The 18,846-nt window shown below is 39.4% G+C and overlaps 1 protein-coding gene across 10 annotated transcripts in view; it reads right to left on the reverse strand.

The window, feature by feature from the left end:
* rbm47 (RNA binding motif protein 47) overlaps nt 1-18,846 on the reverse strand; it is a 43,214-nt gene that overhangs the window by 15,095 nt on the left and 9,273 nt on the right. Inside the window, exon 1 of one of the 10 annotated variants that reach the window (XM_008413255.3) lies at nt 10,470-11,132. The exons of 8 other annotated variants lie outside the window; for them this stretch is intronic. The gene's annotated coding sequence lies outside the window, so the exon portion shown is untranslated. Of the gene's footprint in view, nt 1-1,427; nt 1,518-10,469; nt 11,133-18,846 lie in introns of those variants that run through there. One more of the 10 variants, XM_008413271.3, reaches the window with a different exon arrangement.

Consider the following 18,846-nt stretch of genomic DNA (forward strand, 5'->3'; position numbering starts at 1 on the left):
AGGAAGTAAGTGTTTCAGTTATTGCGAAGGAGATTGGCCATTACCTTATGTTTATGATTGATAGAAGCACCTGATTCTCTGCATATTAACCCTTATGTTGGAGAATGGATTGTTTTATGAGTGCAGAGGAAGGGCTTTATGGGCTTTCTTCAGGATCATTTCATGAATCTAGATTGGCTACTGCTGAAACATACTTTTTGCCCAGATATATCCAAATTATCCACAGATCTGACATTAAATAACTTCTGTCATTGATGTTTTTTCCACATAATCTGCCCAAACAACAAATATTCTACTTGTTCACACTAGCCATCAGTTAGAGGTATCAGTTTATATCAAGGTTTTGAAAAGTAATGGATTTAAAAAACCATTAAGCTATCCTACTCTTTGGTTCAAAGTCCTTGAAAAGTGACCAGCGTATCCTCTGGTTTTATGGAGCAGAGTTACACAGCTCAGCCCCTCCTCCATCGGTTGCAACAAACTAACTAAGCTTTTTCCTCTGAGGAAAAAAAAAAGAAAAGCAAATATTTGGCTGCTTGGAAATAATTTCAGTTAAAAAAATGGATGCTAATGCTTTGGAAACTAAAGTAGCATCACCAACCTTTCTTATCAAGGTAACGCCATGCTGAACTCCAAAGCCTACTTGAGCAGATAACCTATTAATCTCAGCTGATATAATTTTGCTATATTTTTATTACTTTAACAAAACAGAACTAGAAAAAGAGATAATATTTTGCTTCTTAAACCTCACATTAAAACTACAACAATGCGTAACCATGGTGTTTTTACTCAAGATTATCGTATCATCTGAAGCCAAACTGCAACATGTGAAAGAGCAGGAAACGCTACAGATGTTTAGCTGACTGTTAAACATCTGACTGTCTGTCAGTACGCCGGCTCAGGACTGATCCTGAGCCGGCGTACTGACAGAAACAGGCCAAAGGAAGGCGATATCTTTGTTGTATGCACACATGGACATGTGGAGGCAATCGATTAGCGGTGTCGATCCCAGCAGCTGCGGAAAGCAGCGTCACAAATCAGCAGGACGGGATCAAAGACAACACTAATGCTTAAACTGTAAGCCACAACGCTGCTGAATTTAAGCACAACATGAATCAACAGCACCAAAGGTACTTAATGAGTCAGGCAAACAAAAGCCTACGCCATCCTTTAAATGTCTGACACATTAAGAGGTATAATTCATTAAACAAATATCCTCATTCCATTTGAAGCCTCAGAAAGTTGGCACCGAAGGACTGCAGAGCTCCACGAAGCAAAGACAAACAGAACAGAAGGGGGGAAGTGAGAGTGGAGAACAGCAAAAAAATAAAAAATCTTGAGAAAGATGTGACCTAGCAGAGAGAGATGGTGGTGGGAGAGAAAAGAGGAAGCAGAAGCAGAGAGTGGTCAGATAGGAGGATATCTACCCCTGCTGCTCCACAGCGCTCCGCTGCCTGGCTGCCTGCTCAGGGAGTGTTAGTCCACCTCCATGAGAGACAGGTACAGCAGGGCACTGAGCACAGAGTCCAGCCTCCTTTACACCGACACACAGGCACACACACGCACACACACACACACACATGCACACACACACACACACACACACACACATGCACACACACACCCACACACACACACCACGCACACACACACACACGCACACGCACACACACACACACACACACACGCACACACCCCCACACACACACACACACTGAATCAAATCTGCAACCATGAGAGCTGGATGAGGGTGGAGCTAAAACAGGTACTACTGTGTGCAAGTGAGTGGTCGATACCAGTCTAACATTTTTACGTTATATGTTATTTCCCTTTTTATAAAGCACAAAAGTTTATACACAACTGTGATTAAAAAAAACAAAAACATTAGTGTATTTAGGTAATCCATGTGCTATGAAAAGGAAAACATTTTCTTGTAAGTTGAAATTGCAAATCCTCCTTTTTGTTTTTTTTGTTGTTGTTGTATTTAAGTAGATCACACCATAAGAGGTACAATAAAGGAGTAAGCTGGATATAAGTAAACACCAATGAATTGAAAAGGTGCTTAAGAATAGGAATTAAGAGAAAACAGTAATTATAAATGAAAGCATTATAAGGAACTTACTATTAGGCATGTGTGTGGAGGCTTGCTTTCAAGAGGATTGAATATTGATTCATTTCAAAATGGACTTAGAAGTACAGCTAAGTTAAATTGATTAAAATTCTTTAAACCAAATTGTTTAAAATCTGATTGTTTTTTAAATATTTGTCTCCCTTCTCTAACTGCATTTTCTTTATTTGTCTTATTTGTCCTAAGTACACTCCCAAAAACAGCAATCTGTTCCTCTGGTGTGTTTGATCTGATGAAGAGTTGGTAAGAAATGCTGACAAAAAAATTCAGTTTGAAGGTGGGGAAGGGATCAAATCTATCTCTTCACAGAAACTTTGCTTTGGAATAAATCTTGACACAATGGAGCATGTTTAATATGCTACCTTGATCAAATATGTAAGTAATCCAATTTCACAAGTCTCAGTGCCATTTTTTCCATTTTTCATTGGACTATTTTTGCTATTTATTTTGTTTCTACATATTTATTTTGCTTCTACATTTAAAGCTACTAGCCAGATATTTACAAAAATCTGTCACACTTTTTATACAGTTTGCTCCCCATTAAACATCACGGCTGACTGGAGAGTTGAAATGCTTTTGTTTTCAGTGAACACTTATCAATGGAAAAAAAAACACACCCCTGGATGAGAAGAAAAACAGCTTGTTAAAAAAAAAAACTGAACGGTGAATTTGAAAATGTGAAGGTGTATGATGGGAAACGTAGTTTCAACAGTGTTTAAGGGTTTTCTGCTTAGCGATGCAGAAATCTAGGGAAAGTGGCAGGAAATCTTCAAACAGGGGTTTGAATACTTCCTCATGTTTGTCCCACAGCGAAAGGACATTTGGAAATTCTGCCTTGGAGTAATCACCAGAGTTAATGTCAAGTCAGCACAAAACTGAAAATTTCTCTGGGCTTTTTTTCCTTCTTTTTTTTTTTGTCTTTCTGCACGTAACAACGGTGAACGTGTTCCTAGCGCAGCTCAACTTAAACAAACAATACACACCTTCCTGGGCAGCTAAGAGAGCACATAGGGAGAGACAGAGAGAGAGAGAGAGAGAGAGAGAGAGAGAGAGAGAGAGAGAGAAAACACACATCGTCTTGAAGGGTCTACGTTTGAAAACTACAAAAAAAAAACTGAAGGAGTCAGGGAAAGTGAAAGAAAGACAACGTGTGGTCAGACGTGTGCTCGGTTTCAGCTGCCATTGAAATCGACCGGCTCCTAAAAGACTGAGCAAACACCCAACAAGAAAGTGTTTATTAGCAGAAAGGTCAGTGATTAACGGCTGGACAATGAAATAAATGCCATATGTATTAGCATGACACCTGAAGGAGTGTTCCTGGCACCTATATATAGAGCTTGGCAGCAATGACTCACATGTAACCCAGGTTATGTAATCGGATTACAAGACAAAGACAAATGAATACTATAAACGGGACGTTACTATGGTTATAGAAGAGAAGGAGATGAAGAGTTAAGTCTCTGTGTGCAACCAAAGCTGCCGCAGCATGAGATGCTTTGTTTGCTGAACTGATCCAGGAAGAGAGATATTTTAAAAAACAGAACATAAGTATGAGTGAACCGTCTTTTTGTAAAAATATGCACGTGTGTGTGTGTGGGGGCGGGGGGGCTTGTGTGTAATGCCTTTCAAACAATTAGTGATTGTGAGGCGGGAAGTGACTGAAGTTACTTTAAATCAAAGATTAACTGTCAGTCATTAGTGTGAGCCAATCGGGAGCCTTGCACGCCTCCGAGGGTTTTGGATGTTCCAGTGGCTGCACAGCTGGACCCTCAGACCATCGGGTCAACAGTTAACCTTTAAACTCATCAACCAGTCAGGAGATGGACTAAAAACAATAAGTTCTTGTCTACTCAATCACTGAACCTGGCTACTAAATCACTAATTAGACCCTGTTCATTCCCCCATGTCCAATACTAATATGAATGGATTTTTATTATACTTCAAATAATAAATTATATCACTAAATCATTAGGGATTCAGGGAAACATTTCAATTCTTCCAATTTCTTCCAAGAAAATAAGTTTCTTGCATATACAAATGCAGATATTCTATTAAACAAAGAAAAAAGTAAAAACTTCAACGTACAGGCACTTAGACTTAATTATTTGATCAGTAGCAGGTCTGGGTCCAAATCATTTTCAAATGATTGGTGTCAGGGTAACCACCTACGTTGGTTTCTGGTTCTGAAGTATGCTTTTATGATTTATTTTTTTTATTTACATATGTGTGTGCCAACTCGTGTTGCTGGCATGCCTGTAGTGGAGAACTATTATGAATGAACAATCGCCACTGGTAAAGGTGATTTGGGTGGTCAGGTGAATGACTCTAAGAAGACATTTCCAAGAGCAAGGGTAAGGAAAACATTGCACTATGTAGGTTAATGGCACCCAAGCTAGATGAACTTCGCCATCATTTGTAACTTCAGCTATATTGTCTGATATTACTGCTGTTGGCCTGGGCTAGAAAATGGTGCAATTTGTATCACTGTTGCCTTGAAGCAAGAAGTTATGACCTCAAATCCTGGCTGGAGTGTTTCTTAATGGAGCTTGCATAGTTTCCCTCCCTGCATGATTGGGTATTTCAGCTTCCTCCCCACAATACTTTTAGGTTAAGTGATCGCTTTATGTGAAGTCCTTAGGTGTGACTGTGTTTGATTATTTGTCCTGTGTGTCTTTATGTTGTCCTGTGATGGACAGGTGACCTGTAAAAGGTCGTACCCTGCCTCTTGCTCAGCGTGAGATGGGCAGCATAACCCAGACGTGACCGTACGTCTTATCCGAGAAATTTTAAGCAAACATTTGAGGAGATGCTAAAAAGTAATTGGAAACTGCAAAATTGCAAAAAGGGCGTCCATGGCATTTCACATACTAATGCAAGACATACTAAAATATCCATGTAGGCTAAAGGGATTTAAGCACAGGTTGCCTCAACAACATGCCATGAAGAGAGGTTGCCAACGAGGGAGGCAGTCACCCATGTCAAGGTTTTAAGGCGTTACCACCAAACGAAATCTTTTTAATGAGAAAACGCCATTGTGCCTGAAGCTCGAATCACCCTTCCTCCACCTGTTGCTGCACATTGCCAGGTCAGTTGGCTGAAAGAAAGCTTCCACATTTTTTCCCTGGTATAAAAGAACACAAAAGAACCTACTAACCAAAGGAAAATATGCAAAGAGCAAAACAGAAGAAAGAACTAAGAGACTCAACATATATGGCAGAAAATAAGTACCGCAACACCAAGAGGAAAACAGTCAGTGTTTTCAAGCTATTCTAATCTATGCAGAGATCTTTGACTTTAATAACTTTGTTGCACATAGTTGGGCTGTAAAAAAAAATCCTATAAAAATTCAAGTATCAGATTGAGACAATCAGCAGATGCTTGATGACTTACCTAACTGACCTAGATCGGATTTCAGAAGAGGAAAAAATAAATAAAAATCAGGATCAGTAATTTGGCTATTACAAACTAAAAATAACTAATACCAGCATTGCACAGGGGCTCTCTCATGTGTGCACAGCAGCATTAATACAATGAGGGGTTTCGTCACAAAGGCAATAGAGGGATCATTGTTCAAGCTGGCCTGTTCACGGGATTTGTTGTCAAGACAAAAGGAATGTCATCAGATTTATCCTTTAAACCAATTATCAGAGGATAGTTTGTGCTATGGACAAGAACATGCAAAGTTTACCAGGGGTCTTTGATCAGGACAGCAGACTAACTTTCACAGTTAAAGCCATTTTGTCATCGTTCATAAGAGCACAATCACTTAGAAGAACTACAAGAGAAACCACACAGAGAAGGAGGAGAAGCTGATACTTCAGATAAGTTGGTTGCTGAAAGAGGCCTGGGTCAGATATGTATATACATATGCAATGAACATTGAAGGCTAACAATCCTGGAATCTGCAACATGGGCTATAAGCTATAAGGCTGCCAAGGTACTCAACATAAACAAAAATACAAATACCGAGTAAAAAGCCTCGTAAAGATCGACGCTTGCCTTTAAAAATGTCAGGCTCTTTGGTGATGTAAAAGGAGACCATGGATTTCAAAGCATTTCCGACATAAAATGTAACATTTATCCTAATTCAGCTGACAAACAAGCTAATCTGTTAGAAAAAAAAGGTGTGGTAAACTGGTTGCTTAAGTGAGCACACCCTTGAACTAACATTTTATTCAAGTTCTGTATGAGTCCAGCAGTGCTTCACGTTTTAATTTGACAAAATATCCAAATCAATCAGATTGTGAGGAAAACCCTCCCCAGAAAACCCCCCAAAAGATTTTCTGTCAAATTTAGGTGTGAGCTGTGGCTCCTCTATGCAACTATAATTATTTGAAGTTATTACTTTGGGAATATACTTTCACTGTGATGCTGAAAATAAAAACCCTCTTCATCCTCTGATAGGGGGTAAATATAACCGTTCATAGCTTTATTTTCATTCTCGTCTCTGGAACAGTTTTCCAGATGCTGCTGCCACCACCCTGATTTGCTGTGGACATGGTTAGCTGCTTTAACTTTCAGGTTCTGCTGTCCAGAAGTTCACATTTGGTTTCATCAAATAATGAGACATTTTCTGACAGGATCATGTGAAATTTAGCCTTAATGTTTCCTTGAAAAGAAAAAGTCAAGACACAAAAAGAAATTTGGAGATTTCTGCGACATGAAGACAAGCAGTACTGAGCACTTCTACAACTTTTTGTACTGCTACTGTTATCAATCTCAAATGAAACTCCTGTTTTAGTGATGTGTGTGGGGTTTTTTTGTTGTTTTTTTTTACTTTCACCTGACTGAGACGTTTCACCACCGTTTGATCCTTTCCATCCTCTCTAAAAAACCAGATTAATCGGAAGAATGCAAAATTAGCAAATCCACTAAACTTTGTTTCAAGTTAATCAATTTTGATTGATGGCCGGTGTGAATTCAGCAACACTTGATGCTGAAAATGAATAAAACTCTGCTGCAGTAAAGAGCAAACGTGTTAGGCAACCTCACCTTTTATTCCTTTATAATAAATTAGTGTGATTTTCAGATGAATTACACAAGATAAATGCTAGCGAGCTGTTTTTAAATATTTTATCATCTCTCATTCGAAGACCTGGCTTTTAAGCCTGAGTACCTTTTTAAGAGCCACTGTAAGTAAATGAGTAGCGCGTCACAAGACTAGATTACTTTCACTGTTTATTTACTGGAGAACAGAATGACCTCTTGCTCTTGCTCAGACTACATTTTGGTTTCCTGGAAACGTTTCCCTCCCAATCTGATGCAGAAACTCCCTTAAAAACATAAAATAGACTTCTAATCTCTCCAACTGCTTAATTGTATCAAGCAGCCCTCGCAACTAGATATTATTATCATTAAAAAATAAATAAATAAATCTCTGCAGAGTAGAGCATGTCTTTTAAGCATGACCCTACTTCACACACAGCAGAAATCCAGTCTATTTTGCAGCGTCAGTTCTGTGGTGAGCTAGATTATCAAAGTGACCTGCAGGAAAATGGTCCAAACAACTTGAGAAGAGAGAAGTGATCCCTGCGGCCGCACTTTCAGGACACATGACGTCCACGTGCAGAGGATCTCAGCTGTCAGCGCCTCGACCGCAGCAGGATCAATGGAGAAGTTAGTCACAGTGCTGACTGAGAAGAAGGAATTCTCATTATCTGAGGAATTTCAGAGCACATTATCATCTAAACTACAGTCCATTTTCTAAAACATGAACCCCTTCATGGTTTTCTCTTCCGTTACCCGTTTTTTGCCCTCTTTTCCTCACTTTTTTCCTTTTTGTTTCTACTTTTCTCCAGTCCATGTACCTGTCACCATCATTCCTCCAGCCCAACCAACCTCGAAGACAAGCAGCCAGGAAAGGGGGTGCGGGGAGGAGAGAGAAACGGCGAACGGGGGTGGAGAAGGGGATAAATTGGAGGGGGGGGGGGAACATTGAGAAGGATATGAATAAAAGCGTCTAGCAAGAAAAAAAAAAAAACTCCATCAGAGCCAAAAAGCTCTTAATAGTGTAGGATTTTAGGTGGCCGACTCCAGGTCGCTCTAACTTCCGCACAGAGCAGCGACTCCACTTCATTTAAATCTGAGCCCCGGCCTCCTCGGCTCAACCTGCCTTTCAAGACCTTCACATTCATATCAAATGTCACAGAGAACACCGCAATCTGACTCGTACGCCAAAATCTGAGACAGTTATTACAAAGACGCCTCGGAGTTACATTTATCACGCTCAAGGCAACAGTTGCAAACAGAGGAGCCTCTCATTCAGCAACATAGTCATCACTAATCAGAAGAGCTGCTTTGGCTTTAGGGGCTTTGCTTCCTAAGACAAACACATTCCTCTGGGTAATCAGCTAGCCCGCTCAAGGCCAAAGCTGACATTGTTTCAAACAATTAGTCCTGATGCTGACCGTGTCGCCCTCCCGATAAAGGCTTTCGGTCACACTCCACGGAGTGCCGCGCGCACGGGTGGCACAGGCGCAAATCCTTTAAAGAAGCCAGACTTCTTAGGAGACTTTTTTTTTTTTCAAAGGTTTGATGGTGGATAACAAAAAATATCTCATAATTTTTCTCGTGACACATTTACATGTTTTTTTTAAAAGAAGTTTTTAAACAAAAATTATGTTTGTTTTTTTCTTTTTTTTTTGTAAATATTAGCATTGATTATAATATGCTAGAGTTCAGGTTGTTGAACTGATTCAGAAGCAAGGTCAGTGAAAGCAGCAGGGGTGGGACGGTTTCTCAATCAAAACTAAAACAATTAAACAATGAAAATACCACACTTGATCTTGTCAAAGTGAAGACTGTCTAGCAAAGCAGATGCGTGTTTGTCTCGTGGAGGCTAAAAGTACCAGCCTACAATGCGAAACTAAATGTTTGGCTTGACACATTGTCTGTTTTTCAGGCTCTTAATTTGACATAAGAAAGGAAGTGAAAATTAAAATATCATGAATTGCTTTGGCGCGTCCTACCGGGTTGCTGCTGAAACTTTCTCTTTGTACTCTGAAGTCTGATTTTTCGAGTTACCAAAAGAAATACAACAGTAGCACATCTTGATGTTGGTCAGAACACGCTGAGCAACCCGAAAATAATATCTAATGTCGCTGCTACATCTACAGAAAGATGCTGGTGTAAGCTATTTCTTAACACTTCAGATGATTTGTATGTTATTTTTATCAGTAACAAACTTGCTGCTGTTGCATATCTGTTCGTAAATATGTTTCTTTAGTGTTTTAAATTAACACAAAATAAACTGGCATTGGCATGTATCGCTAACTTTAGATCCAAAACAAAGTTTTCTGATTTGCATCAAACTAATCAAAGTTGATTTCCGCAAAGAATATGGATTCTTTAAAATATCCAATTTTATTTTGTGTAGCCTGTTGATCAATTTCTATAAAGCGCAGAATGTCCCTGAAGTTTTAAATAATATTACAAACTGATTTCAGAAATAGTTCTGACTTTTATTCTATTTTGAGCAGGAGGGCATCCTGTCCCAAAATGATCCCATAAATCCCTCTGGTGTGAAACAAACTAGCAAGATTAAAACATTCATCAACAACTTGACTGCCTGTGACCTTTTTTTTTTTTATTTCCTCCTCCTTCTAGGCTGATAAATGAGCCGACCTTTGTTCACATTCGGGCCCACCCTGTTGACAAACACAGCAAATCAAGTTGAGCTCCAGGTATGGCTTATGTAGCCCATTTTTTTCTTTCACCAGCATAAAAAAACAGTAAATCATATAGTTAAAAAGAAACTATTTATCACTGCATTTCTAGCACTGAACACTTTCTGCAGCGAATGAGCGAAGATCCAGATCACATGCACACACTAAGCACACAGCTCACCTCATCGGGGCAAAAGTCCACATACTATATGAACAGCAAACCGGAAGAATGAAAGCGACTTCTCTGTGTAGTCGCTGAAGCATTTATTTTTATCCCCCACCCTGAACACACATGTCATGCCACTCCACTGGTTCCACTGGTTTCATTGCAAAGACTCCTTGATCACCCTTCCCATCACTGATTGCCTTTGTTTGCAATCAGCATGGCTACAGTGAGCTGGTAAAACAGGCATGTCGGGTAAACTTCTTAAGGCAAGTAGCTGAATTGTTTTTTGTTTTTTTTTCCTGACAATGGATGAGTCAAACAATACCAGATATTTACTGAAAGATTCTTTGGTCAGACACAGAACCTACAGTCAAATGTTGAGGTGGTTTTAATAAAGAGGTCAAAAAATATATATATTTCAAGGCAAAAAGAACAATGAGTAGCAGCAATTTGAATGAGACAAGCGATGTAAAGGAGTCGAAAAGCTAGAAACACATTTTTAGCACTTTACCTTTATCCCGGTGCAGATACTGAAGGGTAGGCCAAGGAGACGCAGCCTGTGTGTTTTATTCTACTGGCAATCCACACACGTTTGTCAAAAACTCTCTCTGTCTCTATCCATTCACCGAGCTGTGGTGTTGACAGGCAGAGTGCAGAGGTAAGCGAAGGTGGTTTTGTGTTTACCCTTCTCAGTGGCCAGAGGAGAAGAGGTGGGGCCACTCAGCACAGGTAACCCCCACTTTTCACTCCCTCCTTCAATATCCCTATTGCTCATCTGATAAGGAATCGGACAAAAGGGAAGGTAAAGGGATGAAAGGGCACAGGGTGTGACGGGTTTGTGATAATCAGGAAAATGGAGAGGAATAATCACAATGTTTCTCATTGCAGCTAAAATCAGCCACAATGCTGTCTAATCTGACATTTAACTACTAGGATAACTACCACTAGCTTACTGATTTCACTGCGCCACGACATAGTGTAGAGTAGCATACTTGGTGCGTTGTAGAGGCACAATCTGATCCCCAGTAACTTCCAGTCCTTGTTGATGGTAAAGCAAAGTTTGCAGTCTCAGGAATGTTCAGTCACACAAATACACAACCTAAGAAATTTCCGACAACAACCAGTCAGCTGTTTTACGGTAACGCTGCTTCATGAGTAACAGTCTCTGTCCCTCTTATCTTGTGTCTGTTGCATCTGACAGGTAAACTGTCATAGACTCAATGAAATAGCTTCACTGAACTAAGAGATGTATCTCAGCTATGTTGATGTCGAAATGACGTAGTTCAAGCGGTAAGACGAATCTGTGGCGATAAGTATCAGCAGTCTTGTTACTTGATCGTCTGACGGCCCAAACTCTGACGTGGCTACATGTTTATTTGGATGTAAACCAGGTAACTGTGATCTTACCACTCAGGATGCAGTTTTAATGCCATATGTGAATGGTCTTTGTTAAAGTTTTTTTTTTTCTTTTAATTTGATTAGCCGGGACACATGCTAATACCAGATTAGCACGTGTCAAAGTTATCTTTAAAGACTTCATATAATGAATAATAATAATGTCTTGTGAACGTTTGAAAAAACATTATAATAAAATAAATATGGTTATGAATTCATTGCAAATGTTGCAGTTTTAACATATCCATCTCCATGTTTTAAATTAAGGTAAAGAAAACTACTCCACAAAAGGTGTAAATATCTTGTCCTTTTTTTTTATAGCACAGCTGTTTCTGTTGGTCGCTGTAGATTTGCCTAGTGACAGCAGGGCGCTTCAGGAAAGCTCCACCGTTCAAAGTAACGTGCTAAGTTTATGAAGCAGGAGGACAAAGTGATGCAAGTCTTCTCCGCGTATGATTAAGCGCAACGGCACTGAAACGTTGTGAGCAGAACTGAGTCGTAATTAAACAGACAATAGACATACTAGCATTAGCTTAGCTTTTGAACTGTTCAAGCATCAGCAGCAGGAGCAGACTGTCCATATATGTGTGTGTTTTCATCCTTAAAAACATTTCACTTTTCTGGGGATAAAATGATAATTATGCTATTCTACACTGGGGGGTCCAGTTTCAACTGTTTCTGACCCTAACAAAAATCAAACATAATATACATATTCGTTCATTGTTTATGTCGCATTGCCCTGAGGTAAGTCAGATTCCTAAGCTGCATTGTTTTTCAAAAATTGTAGATAAATAAGTGCCATGAGAAAAATTGTGACAAGGCACAGTTTCTGCTAATAATTTGGACTCACAATGCACAGAAAACAGGTGAATCTACGAATACTGAGCCACAAATAGGCAGAGCTGTATTACAAATCAGTTTCCTAACCATTAAAATTAACAGAAGCTCTGATTTCAGTGTTGTTGGGTTTTAAATACATTTTTTTATTCATTTGAAAGTCCAGCTTTAAAACTGAATATGCATGCTCTCATTGTTTCTGAATCACCTTAAACTGATTGAGAAAAATCAGTTTAAGGTGTTTTGGCACGCAGCACTATAAAGGTTTAAAAGACATGTTTGCTGGTGGTCATCTGTGGTTGGATGACTCAGTTCTATTCTGAAACTCAACCTTTGTGTGGATTCGTTCGTTAGTGTGCTGCTGGTGGGAAGAAGTGTGAATAAAACTAATTCCAAAGCATTAAGAAGTGAACAACATTACGTGTGCATCTTGATAAATCTGGTAACAACACAGTTTGAATTATCCTGTTGTGCTAAATAAAACCTGAAAGGCCTTTTGGTGGTCACATACTGGGGAATACAGCAAATAGAGGGATAATGCAAACCAGACCAAAGCTGTCACATCGCAGTTATACAGACCAGAAACACAGCAAGTGTCAGAGAGAATAGGAAGGACTGACAATGTGTGGAAGTGTACATAACCTCAGACAACCCTGAAGAGAACGGGAGCCTGGACAGCTATCAGATGGGGTGCAACTCTACCAACGTTAGTGTGTGTGTGTGCGTGCATGTGCGTGGGTGTGTGCGTGTGTGTGTGCGTGTGTGGGGGTGTGCGTGTGCATGTGCATGCGTGTGTGTGCGTGTGTATATTTGCTGATCCTTAGTAGCGCATTAACCAACAACTCTGTTAATGAAGGACAAGCAATCAGTTATCGGCACTGTTTTTGCTATGCACTTCCATAAACTGTGTAGATAAATCCGTTCAAAGTTTTAAATGATGAAATCTCTCTACGGCACGGCCTGAGGTGCCTGAAGTGAAGGCCACTCAGAATCATAAACCAACGTTACAGGTTGGCTGCGAAGGATACAAGCATCAAGACGACTTTATGGTCTGCACTCTATAAAACAAGAGGGAAGACGGATTTTTTAATTTTTTTCCTTAGACCTACATATCATCTTCAGTCATTGGTGTTTGTCTGTCGTAAGCAAAAAAACACAAAAATATACTGGATTAAAACATCAAAAAGCATTCCCAGTTGAAGAAATCTAAGTAGGTTGTTGCAGCCTAAAACTGTTCTAAAAAGGCACTCTCTCAATTCACTTCATGCTTTTAGCGTATAAATAATCCGGCCTCTAACAAGTTATGACTAAAATCTACCCCGCAGTGTTGAACACCGTTTCGCTACTTTACCATTTTATTAAATAAATATAAATCCAAAATGGAAAACTACCTGTAAACCTAAAACCTCAGCAGTTAAAAAAGGTTGAACTTTCTTTACACATTTTTGGTGTAAAATGAGCTGGAAACCAAAATAGTCAAATGATCACGCCACAGTTTGTCTACATGGTTTCAGGTTCAGCCTAATCTTTTTGCAACAACATCCATGCTGGAAAACGTGATTAATGGAAGGCAGCATGTAACATTTACTTCAAGAGATGAACTTTTGTGTTTATATTCTCTTTCTTTCTTGTTTATATTTCTACTTAACAATATGCAAGTAATTTTTCTTTTTTTTTTTTTTATCTGACTGTAGCCCATCCCAGTGGTCAACGTTTGAAAGGTCTAAAGGTGAGCAAAGCAGTGAGTAAATATCCTAAGTATGAAGAGTTGCTATGCTATCAGTGTAATTTTTATTGCATTTCCTTCAGCAGTCTAAATGTTTGCAAACTGTGTAAAAGCGTTATAATTTTTTCAGCCATCACTTAACAGGTGTTAGACCTTACCCTTGACTGCCATGTAATAAAAGTGCTAACTAACTCTTATTGTAAAACCTGGTACGATAAAGTAAAACATGGCTTGGTTGCAAACTTTTTATATATCTGAGCTGATATTTGAGCAAATGTGCGCATTAGGGCAGTTTTGATTTTATGAATAAATACCTTGGCTGTCAGTGTGCCAGCAGAAAACTAGTCAGAATCACAAGGCTTTAGGTTCCAGATCGTCATGCCCAGCAGGTCTAATCCTGGTGAGCTGCTGCCCTGCAACTCATTACCAGCCGTCTGCATAGCTGAATGACACACTGATGAGGCAAGTGTGCCTTTTAATCCAGGTGTGTTGGAGGCGGGATGCACCTAAAAGTTTCAGAACAGAAGCTGTTCTAGACATCGACTTGGATTTAGAGTTTCTGATCTAAAGAAAAGATTCCAGTTTCAAAGTAAGAAAATTAGAAAAGCGAGACATTTGGTAAAAACGTAAAGCATTCAGAAATGGTGCCTTTGTGTGATGTAAATCAGGAAAATGCTGATTTCAACATAACATTGGGGCAGATATAAAGCCATCATCTCCATGTTAACAGAGCCGTAGAGAAACTGGCCCTGCAGGTCTCCTATGAACCATGAAAAAATGTACACAAACAGAGCCGAGGCCGACGCTGGTGGCAGCCTCTTGTTTACCATCAAAACTCCTCACGGATCACAAAAACAAGAAAATATTCTTTAATAGCAGCACGGTTTCTGTATGCTTGTGAAACACGGCTCAGATGGACTTCAAGTGGTTACAAATGCTTCGGATCAGAATGCTCCATCAGACCCACAGAGTGTTTTAAATGCATATTTAGCAAAAAATAGAAACTTCAACTGCTCTGTAGAAGACTGAGTCAATTCAGTGTCAAAATCTTGGTGGACAGCAAGAATAAGAATGAAGAGCACTTTAACTGTGATGTGAATTGGTAGAACACAACTAAAACTAAATGATTATTTACATACATAATATGGCTTCAGTTCTCCACTTCCTTCCACTTTGTATAACCAAACTACTTCATATCCAGGTACTCATGCAACTGTTTATCTGTCTTGATTGTTGAGTATTCTGATTAATTATGCAGACAATTAAACATTTTACATAAATCAAAAGATAATTGATTCAACGTAGTGATAATTGTGCTGACTCCTGTTAGGGCAGGCTGACCCTAACATTTGTTACAGTCACGCAACCACATTTCCTTACTGCTGACTCTCCCATGATTAAAGAAAATTATTTTAAATGCCAACTCTTGCATGAAGGGAACATGATCCCGCCTCCTGCCACCTCCCAACCAATAAGACGAAAGAGAATCGTCTAAATTCTGATGTGGGGTAAGTTAGAGTGCACTCCCTCATAAAGCATGTAAAATATCTCCCTATTGTCAGCAGCAAGAATGGGGACGCTAATTATCAACTGACAGCAATAGAAAACGTGTTTCCGGTGCAAAGCAAACAGACCAACACATCAGGTCATACGACATCTCAGAAAATATGGAATTTCCTTTTGATATGTTCAAACTCTGGATAAGTAGAGAAAAATGAGCACTGAGACTGGAAAAGTGTTTTGGCTTCCAAACTATTTTCATTTTCTACAAGTAAATTTTAATAAAAAATAAAAAAAATCCAAATGTTTTGCTATAGATTTGATATTTAAGTATGGTAATGTGTTTGATCCTTGATTTATTTTTTTTTCTTCTGTGCCTACGTTTAGCACTTTGCCCATCCAGATTTAGAGAGCCTTTTGGATAATTAGGTTATCTTGTAGATAACCTAATTATAGGTTATCTATAGATTTTTAAATCAACTAATCTAAATTAATTTAGGTGAAAAAAAAATTGTGAAATATTCCCTCAGCTCTCCTGAATTGTCCTTCTCTTGTTTGTAATTTGTGAAACATACCGATCACTCGACTACTTTAACATTTTCCAAGGCTCTGTCCTGAAAATCTGACACTGCTAAAAACTTGAGAGAGAAAAATCCAGAAATTCAGGCCTGTGTGGATTGCAGAATAAAACAAAAACTCACGAACACTGACACGCTCATGATTCTATCTGAAAATATGTGATCTGTGTTCAACGAAATCTAAATTAGTCCACATCACAACACATTAGCTATTTAATTTAAGGCAGGGCTAGTCAACCACAGCACCATCATTAGATAAGTAAACTTCAACCCAAAATAAAGAGACAGTAACTGAAACAATGTGACAGGTGGGGGGGGGGGACTCCTCTATATTGTCTGTAAACGTTATAGTTACTGAAAATATAAACAGAAATTAAATGAAAAGAGTGTGTTAGGCCTGCAGGGCACGTGAGATCAGCTAGAAGGCCACAGCTGGACAAAATGTCAAAAATTTCTTCCGAGACAAAAATGATCCAACATTCATTAAACTCAGCGATGTCTTATACGTGAGCATCAGAGGTTCTGCGTCTCATTGTGACGCCGTTCGAACAGCCTTCTGACGTGCTTCACATGCGACGGACGTAAAATATGTTGGAAATAATTTGTCCGTGACTAAAACTGTGAGTTAGTATGAGAGAGGAGGGGGGAACAGGATGCAGAAAAGCTTCTGCTAGATTGCCAGCTGTGTTCGAACAAAGTGTTCAAACATATCACTTACAGCGATCATTCTTAGTAAAACTTTGAACTGACAGAAAATCTTCCGCTCTGCTCTTTTTTAGCACTTTCTCAGCAAAACCGGCAACGTGAAATCCCACAACTCCTGTCAGCCAATTCCAGAGTTGCTCCTCTGATTACCAAAATGACTCAGCACAAAAACGAGACCTCTCTGCCATCCTGCCGCACACACACACACACACACACAGAAATACAAGACAATGAGATCTCTCCCCCCCCCCCCCTTCCTTCACTCTGATGAAAGACGTTTCCCCTTTTGCCTAGAAGTCGGTCAGCTGACGCTTGCTCTACATGCAGTCATGTGGCCTGTCGCTAACCAGCAGAGGACAAGGCACAGCGTGTGCGTTTCTGTGCTACAATCACTGCCAAGGTCAAGGAGAAAAGGAAGGAGGAAGGCAGGGCCGCAGAGATAGGGAGGAAAATCACTGAAGCAGCTCAAAAGCTTGAGGACAACAAAAAGCTGTCATGCTGATGACATGTAAGCCGCAGCGCAGCTGCTTATTTTCTCCCCAATAGCCACTAACCACCTTAACGTCAACGTGGATGACTGTCCTAACTCCCTGTACCGGGAGATAATCCCAGTTATCATGTGACAAATGGAGGCCTCACAAAGTAAAGGGGGCTAAATTTAGCTAAAACTTCAATATGTGAAAATGAGTAAATAAATGTGTAGACAGGCGCTTGTTTTCACTGTTTGTGTTTTGTATTACTGCAATTTCAGAACATGCAAATTGTTCCTTGCATTTTTTTTTTCATTTTGTGGCAAAAATGAGAAGATGACAAAAATAAAACAGAGACACACCCATCTCGGTTCCAACCGAACACAAGAAAAAGTAAAAAACAAAACCTTCTTTTTGTTGTACGCAGTGACATTTTCAAGTATTTTAAACATATCCTAATCCCTACAGTAACATATGGCGGTGGCAGCATCGTACTGTGTCGATGTGCTTGAAATGACACAGTAAAACTCTGGAGGTCGATCGGAATAGAAAGCTTGCTAATGTGCTAATTCATTTCTCTGTGGAGTGGCTGTGGCTTAGTGGAAAAAGCTGTTTTGAGTTCAGTTCCAACTTCTTCCTTGAAAGAAGGCAAAGCACTTATCCCCAAACTAATTGAAATATGGGTGTGGCCGTATTGCAAAAATACTCTGATAGTCTAGTCTGCAGATGTTTAGCCCATTTACTGAAACTTTAAAATATCTGTTTACTGACACTCTCATCAGGCTGACTGAATTTGAGTCACTTTGCAAAGGAAAAGGGCAAAGATTTAGTTTCTAGATGAGAAAAGCTGGAATAGAAATAAACCTAAAGATCTGCCACTGTAATTGCACTGAAAGGTGGTTCTATAAAGTATCATTTGACCTGGAGGGACTGAAAACAAACACACACAAAAAAGAACCAACAAAAAATGTTTCACGATTTTTTTCCCAATTAAATCCCAATTAAATACAGTGAAGTTTGTGGACGTAATGTAACACAACAAACTGTGAGAAAGTTTAAAGGCTGTAAATACTTTTGTAAAACACTGTAGATCACAGTGTTTTGCAGATTACAGCACAATCAGATTTAATTACTACCGTTGTTTGTTCAAATTCAACTATGATTCTGCGACATGCAGACCAAGCCCAGTCTTATAAAATTTTATCTTGCTTACTCCCACAGTCCAAAAATATACAAGTCAAGCCAATCAGCCGCAGCGAGTGTCACTTTGCTGGCTTGTGCTGAACTGGCGATCTGTTCAGGATGTAACCCTGGAGGCAGTCACAAGTCACCGAATGAAAAGATGAGGCGACAATAGAATCTGGTTGTGGAAACGTTACACTGTGAACTGAAATAGGTTGTCCGAGGCCTCAAGTTCATCATAGCACAATAGTTGTAAAGATTTGTCGGTGGAAGTGTAGCCTGGAGTGTAAAAATGTGTGAAGCTGAGCAGCATCTTTTCAGGGACGCTTTCCTGGTTTCTGTAGATAACTCGCTTGGATAGTTTAGGTTTCATCTGCACAGAAAAAGCTTGTCAGGATAATCAGATTTAGTGGGAAAAGTTAGCAATAAAAATGGAAAACGAAATGAAATTATAGCTTACCATGAAACAGCCGGACTTGCTTAGAAACTCACCTA

The sequence above is a fragment of the Poecilia reticulata genome, chromosome 1 (assembly GCF_904066995.2).
Source record: "Poecilia reticulata chromosome 1, P_reticulata-male-v2, whole genome shotgun sequence".
Classification (NCBI taxonomy): domain Eukaryota; kingdom Metazoa; phylum Chordata; class Actinopteri; order Cyprinodontiformes; family Poeciliidae; genus Poecilia; species Poecilia reticulata.